This window comes from Anneissia japonica, unplaced genomic scaffold (assembly GCF_011630105.1).
Source record: "Anneissia japonica isolate Jap-2015-1 unplaced genomic scaffold, ASM1163010v1 scaffold11102_len228118_cov109, whole genome shotgun sequence".
NCBI lineage: Eukaryota > Metazoa > Echinodermata > Crinoidea > Comatulida > Comatulidae > Anneissia > Anneissia japonica.
In genome coordinates this window covers 199,032-206,643 of record NW_022706455.1, presented here as the reverse complement: position 1 = coordinate 206,643, position 7,612 = coordinate 199,032, and the positions used below count along the sequence as shown (strand labels likewise).

General features: G+C 35.3%; 1 long non-coding RNA gene across 1 annotated transcript in view; it reads left to right on the top strand.

The window, feature by feature from the left end:
- The first annotated feature begins 6,525 nt into the window (after positions 1–6,525).
- LOC117106157 overlaps positions 6,526–7,612 on the top strand; it is a 3,574-nt gene continuing 2,487 nt past the window's right edge. Inside the window, exon 1 of the long non-coding RNA XR_004445010.1 lies at positions 6,526–7,250. This is a non-coding gene — a long non-coding RNA (uncharacterized LOC117106157). The remainder of the gene's footprint in view (positions 7,251–7,612) is intronic.

Genomic DNA, 7,612 nt, shown 5'->3' with positions numbered 1-7,612 from the left:
ATCCATATTGATTGTCAAATAATACATTCTATTTACCCCATGGTCTTGCCATCCTCACCCCCATATTTCCCTTCCTTATATCTTACTTTAGTGTTGGTTGCACCTTTCCTTTGTATAACCTTGAAGGTTCATCTGGGGTATAAAATGGACTTCCATTGATGCAGACACAGGCCTTGATCTAAAATATTCAATAATAAATTTTTTTAAATAAAAAAAATATCATATGGAACTGGTCTTTTTACAATATTTTCTTCAAAATAATAGAATAACTGTATTATTATTCCTGTAACAAGCAAGAGTACAAGCAACACAAATTTAGAATCTAGAGGTTTGCTGTGACAAGATTCAAGAATTTATTACATCCATATGCATCTCATAAATTTGACCATCTTCGTTTGCTATTTGGAGTTTGCTTGGACATTTGTTTTATTCAGAATATTCCATTTATCATTTGGAGCCTTGGATAGACATCGATTTTTCGGAACTGTTTTATGCGTTATTTGGAGCTGTAGACATTATACGGAACCGTATTTACTCGGCCAAGAGCTGGGCCGTTTTATGTTCATGCTACCGTATAAATAAACTAGTTGGTATTAAGTTATTTATGTGTATCTTATTTCAAATGTTTTATACTGTAGATTCAACACACTATTAGAGAACAGAAAACTATCATTGCAAGATTTCATGGAGGAAGATGAAATTAACCCTGGTATTCTTAAAATGAACATTAGTCGTAGTTCGAGCTAAAACTTAATTAAAGTAAAAATTACGTCATTTTGTATTCTTAAAATGAACTTCGACTAGCACTACGATTAAATCACACAAACCTCGACCAAAATAATACCTCCGCAGGCCCATTTTTTTAGTCAGCCTAGGGTAAGGCTAAATTGCCGACTTGAAACATTTACCTCACTAAAAACATATTTTTTGTAACTCACGATAGAGTGAAAAGAACAAATACAATTGTATAAGTAGGTCTGATGTATCTTCAGTGTTTTCACAAAAAGGGAAATTGAGTTTAGCTTCTAAAAGGCGAAATTAACATGTTTTGCTAGCCACATGCGATAGTTCCTAATTCGCACGATATCCCTTTGCATTGCGGTCACGGCGCTTCACCGTAACAACAACAAAGATGGCGCCACCTTCATTCAGGCTCAACGATAATCGTTCTCCAAAAAGAAAGCAAATTTTCAGTGACTGTTCAAATTCTCTATCGTTATGTTAACAACTAATATAGATATTATAGAAAATTAATTAAGCAAATAATACTCTATTACGAATTATGAGAAAATATGTTTTTGAATGACAGATGGCAGCTTAATATCTGTCTCTTATACACATCTAGATGTGTGATCGTGAAGAATGTTCTTTAAGTCTAGTTATTAAGCACCTATCTGTCTTACCAATATAATCACTATTGCAGCCTGGACATTTGAAATGATAGACAACAGAACTTCTGTACTCCTTAGGGGTTTGATTTATATTTAATGTTCTTATATTGTAATTTTTCAATTTTTTTTTATATTTGCAAGTTATTGAATTCAACCATTTTTGTGTGTGATTTTAATGTTGCTGAACGTGTATATCTTAATAATTATTTTTAATGTTTTTAATATATTGTACCATTCTCGCAATTCAGTTTTTTTTTGTAAGTTACTGTAATGAGAAATGAAATAACTTAAACTTGAAACTTGACACTTACTAAGTGTGCCAAATGGCCAATTTAACAGTTTTTAACCACTACATTGGAGACAACTTCACATTTTCGGTTAGTGCCTCTTAAATTGGGTTCCCCTATTCAAGGGACACATGTATTTGGTCCCAGAAGTGTTCCCTGGTAAGGATTCTACAATGCAAATGAAATCAATAGATTACGGATTCACAAGTTAACCAGTAATTCACAATATAATGACCCACACTAAACACATAAGACAAACTGTAAACGTTGTTCACTTATATAATACAGTCAACATATAACGTTCTTGAACGTTTTCATGTTGACAGCAACAAAAATGTCTAATGCAACAGCAATCGTAAAATAGCTCCGTGATTGCGATCGAGTAATTTTTAGGGACTCGAACCAGGGTAAGTTGGCAGCACACATTAGCGAGCACACGGAATCAGTATATAATTTAAGCGTTGATGAGTGGATTATAATTTATCAAAAAAAAAAACCCTTTCTGGTACAAATGCTAAATGCATCTTCTATGTAAATATTTTGATATAAAGAAAGCCTTCACTGTATCTACGAAACCAACTAATAATATTTTACCGATACAGTTATGTACCACAAGACGTGCTGGAAAGGATTCCAAAATTATCAGTTTTATGTTGAGGTAATTGAAGTAATGGTCCATTTTTATTATCACTGTTTACACTAGTGTTATTTGGCTTAATTTTCATAATTAGTTTATCTTTTTTTTCCAAGGGTTTTGAGTCCTGGTAACATGATAACTGATATAGGGCAAGGTGCCCTCAATGGCTTGGCAAGTCTTCGGGAGTTGTAAGTGACAAATCACAAGTTATGAATATTTACAATTATATATTTGGCACTGAAAGATAATCGTAAATCATTTCACATTGTTTACTATTCAGGTCATTCAAAAACTTATATATTTGGTGTAACAACAAATATCATTGACAACAACACTCACCGACAACGACGGTAATAACAATACAAATTTACGACAAAAGAAATCGCTGATAACAACATTCATTGATAAAACAACAACTATTATAAAAACGACAACGCTCGAAAAAAGACAAGTATGTAAACCAACCAAGGTACAGGCTGCTCCTTATCTGGAACTCTAAATATGTATCGGCGATAGATTTTTACCTTTGCTCAATGATAATAATTGCTTGATGTTTTTTTTTTTCTGTTTTGAAGGGTTTTGTCTTTAAAACAAATAACTCATCTGAAGGATGGTGCCTTCAATGGTTTGACAAGCCTCGTATCGTTGTAAGTGACAATCCACAAGTTACTTATTTTATCAGCTTCTTCACAATAAAGTATGCATTGCCTGATGTTTCATTGTTTATGTTAAAAATAATAATCGTTGATAATGAACAACAATCTGAAAAAAAGAGATCAATTCATCATATCAACAATACCAGTCATGAACAACAAAATGACCTGATGGAAAACTACGCTCGAAACACCTTTTTTTTTTTTTTAATTTGGGACCACTAATAGTAAATACAGTATATCCAATGGGTATAATGTCAATCGGTATTACAACATCTGCACAGGATCACACAGGCCTACATTGTAGGTGTTAAAAGTGGAGTTGTTTTCTTTAAAAAAAAAATCCTGGTGTCTCCAATAAACACAGCACCATGACATTAGAAAGCAGACGTCTTTACCACCACGCTACATTTTTGCTGTAGTATTCTAAATATTATATTGGCATTTACTGGAAAAATAATATACACTCGCTGATATGTCAACAATTTATTCTCGTTTGCTTTCTTTTAAGGGACTTGTCTAATAACGAAATATCTGGTGTAACAAAAGTGCATTAATTTTTATTTTTTTTGGGGGGGGGGGGGTTTCCCCAATTATTTGGTAATTTTTTTAATTTACCATCAAATAAATTAATTAAAGGTACTTATAGAAGAAACCATGTGTCCTTCTTGAATCCGTTTTGTGACACTTATGTACCAATTAATTGCAGAATCGGGTGAAATAATAATATCGTCTAAGTAAATTAAAGAGTTGAAAAGTTCTGGTAAAGCATGATATCATTAGCCGCTGGAACGTAGCCGGTGCGTTTTGAAGTCCATATGGCATACGGTTACACTCGAACAATCCAATTGGGTTAGTAAAAGCTGTTTTCGCTTTGTCTTCCTCCGCAACCTCCACTTGGCAATAGCCGCTGGTTAAGTCTAGTGTAGAAAACAATCTTGCCTTACCCAAAGCATCCATGGCTTCGTCGATTCTCGGAAGTAGAAATGCGTCCCTGACTGTCTTAGAATTGTTTCCAAATTCAATGCAGATTCGTAATGACCCATCCTTCTTACGAACAATCACCAGGCAAAGCATAAGGGCTTTTGCTTGGCCTAATAGCACCAGCCTCTAACATGTCGTTGATGTGTGAACTTCCTGATATTGTGAAGGCGGGATACGGCGGAAGGGCATTCTAAATGGTTAGTTGTCTAACAGAGGTATAGGGTGATGTATGGTCTTTGTATGTCCAAAGTCATTAGAATTGAAAAAAACCTCAAGGGGAGATTGCAATGCATCGCGTTGAGTGTCCGATTTAATTTCTGATTGAGAAAGATCCGACAGGAACTTAGATGGTGATTTGTGGGGTTGTTGATTTATATTCATACTGTTCATAGTGAGTGGTACGTCGACTACACTCGAAATTGCCGAAAAGTTTCAGGATTCGCACAAAAACTTTATCATTCCGCTTGATTCTGGAGACTGAACGACCAACTAGAAAATTTGAATCGCTTCCTGATGACTCGACCAGCACTGTTGATACGCTATCTTTGAACCATACAGTGGTACATGTTACATCAAATTGTTGATTTGGTTTTATGTGAGTAGGGTGTCTGCTGTGATATGCCGCTTTCCCAATGTTTTCCGGTTGAGTAATTTTCTCCATTTGCACGAAAGATGCCTCGAAAACTTTATCCTTGCCCTTTATGTGGCCCTGGTCGTTTCTCTTAGCCACACGTAATACAGTACTGACTAGGACTGGGACTGTTTGGCTGTACAGTATTTGCTATTTGGGACAACAAACAGAGGAACAGCGAAAAATGTTTTTGAAGGATGGTAATAGCTGCTTTAACTATTCCGTAGTATGGGACACTGTCCATTTGCAGCTAGTACTTCTAATGTGCAGTTTTCCATATTTTGTGACTTTAGTTCTGGAATGTAATTATATAAATCGAGACTTATAGTTGAAATCTGCGAACTGGAATTTATTAGCGCATTACGTTTAATGTTGTTAATCAAAATGTAGGATTCGTTTGTAGGTCCCACAAGGTTTGTTTGAGTATTGTATTCACCATCAACCCAACCTACTGTTGTAATGACCAGGCCCGGGATTTATCAATCTCAGCTTAGCAAATGTCTTAAGTCAAAAAAGTTAAGAAGTAGCTAAGCAAAAATCTTAAGCTGATTTTTGTAAAAGTAATATTACGTACTATTTAATAATTATGCGTGATAGTCATTGTCAAATTTGCTACCTACTTAATTTGGTTTGCTACCACAGTGGATTTATTTTTCTCCGCCTAGGCCTAGGCTATATAGCAGTAACGTCGCTGATCACAGGGGCGGATCAAGGATCTGCTGCATTATTTTTTATTCCCATACAATTAGGGCAGAAATTATAGAGGGCGCTATTTAAGGTCAGTTTAGTGATCGTATTATCGTAGTAGAGAAATAGTTACAGAAAGCAAGACCTAAATTAATAATTATTAATTAAATGAAAGTTTTGTTGGCCTACTGAAAAATACAATACAATGTAGCTATTCATGCCTCGAGCATCCCTCGTAGCTCAAATCAATAGGCCTACTACTACTATTGCACAACAAATTATGATATTTGGTTTTTTAGCATCCACTATTCTTGTACATAAATCTTCAATTTCCAACGTACGCTTATAATAGCAACTCGGACGTCATTACCGGTGGTCTTTACAAACACAGAACGTCGAACTTATGTCATGCTTATGCATATTCATATTTAACAGCTCACTAAACTGACCTTACATAGCGCCCTCTATAAGTTTTGACCTAATTGTATGGGAATAAAAAATAATGCAGCAGATCATGGATCTCCTTCTGTGATCAGCGATGTTACTGACTATATAGCCTAAGCCTAGGCCTAGGTGGAAAAAAATAAATCCACTGTGGTAGCAAATCAAATTAAGTAGCAAATTTGACAATGACTATCACGCATAATTATTAAATAGTACGTAATATTACTTTTAAATTGGATTTTTGTTGTTCTCTGCACATATTTCGATGTAAAACGATGCCTCGCATGAATCGTTGTTATGCCTCGCACTTTTGGGAATGGTAAAACGATGCCTCGCAAGTCTAATCGTCTTTTTGCCTCGCTGCCTCGCACTTTAGTACTACCCAGGCGGCAGCTTTGAATGAGATAAGACGAAAATTTTCGTCTCAAGGCAGGTATGTTTTCATCTTAACGTTAAGACGATTTTAAGCAAATTTTAAGCAATTTCTAAGCTAAGCAATATTGATAAATCTGACTTAAGCAAAAAAATGGATTTAAGACGAATTTAAGCAAATTTTCTTGCTTAGCAAGTGTGATAAATCCGCCCCCTGATGCTCAACATACTGCCTTTGAGTATCTGCGCATACTTATATGGGGAGGAACACTGCCTTGATCGGGATAATTTAGTATACGGATTCTGCTCGAAATTTTTCTGGGAATTAATTTGGATTTTCACCGAGGCGTATAGAAAACCTTAATGTTTCTCTGTTGAATTTATATTATTTAAAAAATATAAAATAAAAAAACATGATACCACAATGTTTGGACCAGGAGCCCTGGCCCGGGATTTATCAATCTCAGCTTAGCAAATGTCTTAAGTCGAAAAAGTTAAGAAGTAGCTAAGCAAAAATCTTAAGCTGATTTATCAAACCGTCTTAGCAAAATCTTAGCAAAAATATCATCTTAGATGGCGCATGCGTACAATCGACTTCTTGTAGCTTATAGAGGGCAGCAAATTTTGTCTTAAGTCGAAAAATATTTGCTTACGCATGCGTAAAAGCCATTTTTGTGATTTCAACCGGAAGTGAACTGTCAAAGGTTACGAGAGATACAGTAAACAAACCATGTAAGAAACTTATGTGCTCGCCATGCTGGATGTTCGCTAGTGAAGATTTTATCGTTATTCTTTCTTATCTGTTTTATATGGATGGTAAGACGTCTACTATCACTGTCAGTTTAATTTGGATGAACTACATACAGCTGTGAAAAGTTTGTGGCATTAAAGGACTTTTACGATTGAGAGTGCTGGCAGAGAGAAGAGGCGGCCAACAACGAGCAAGGCTAGAGAAAGGCCTGGCCTAGTTTGGTAGAGTGGTCTAGCTAGGCTAGAGCATTAGCGAGAAAGCTTAGTTTAGCCTACTAGCTAGGCTAGGGGGCCTAGGCTACACCGCTAATATAGACCAAAAAATCAGACGCGGTAACCGAAACATCTAGGCCTACGACAACTACTAATTTTTAAAATGACAATTGTTGTTTTTGACTTGAGAGAGATTTCCAGGTAAGTGAATATGATTGCTATTTTTTCTTTAATTTAGGAAGGATATAGCACTGCATGCAGAGGGCAGAGGGAGGTATAAAAATTTACATGGGAACCAGTCATCTCGCCCCCTATAAATTCCGCACTCTAACAAAATGTCTTTGTAGTAGAAAATTATTAGGGCACATAGAAAAAAATTGTTAGATTTATCACTCCTGCCTGAGTCAAAAATTTGGGTGGTGTGACTGGAAATACATTTTCTTTTAAAAACAATAAAATTAAACCAGTTTTTATACAATATTCTTCCCAAATAAATCATCAATTAAAAAAAATACAACATTCTGGTTTAATTTATGTGACCGTAAAATATTTACATGTCCGTT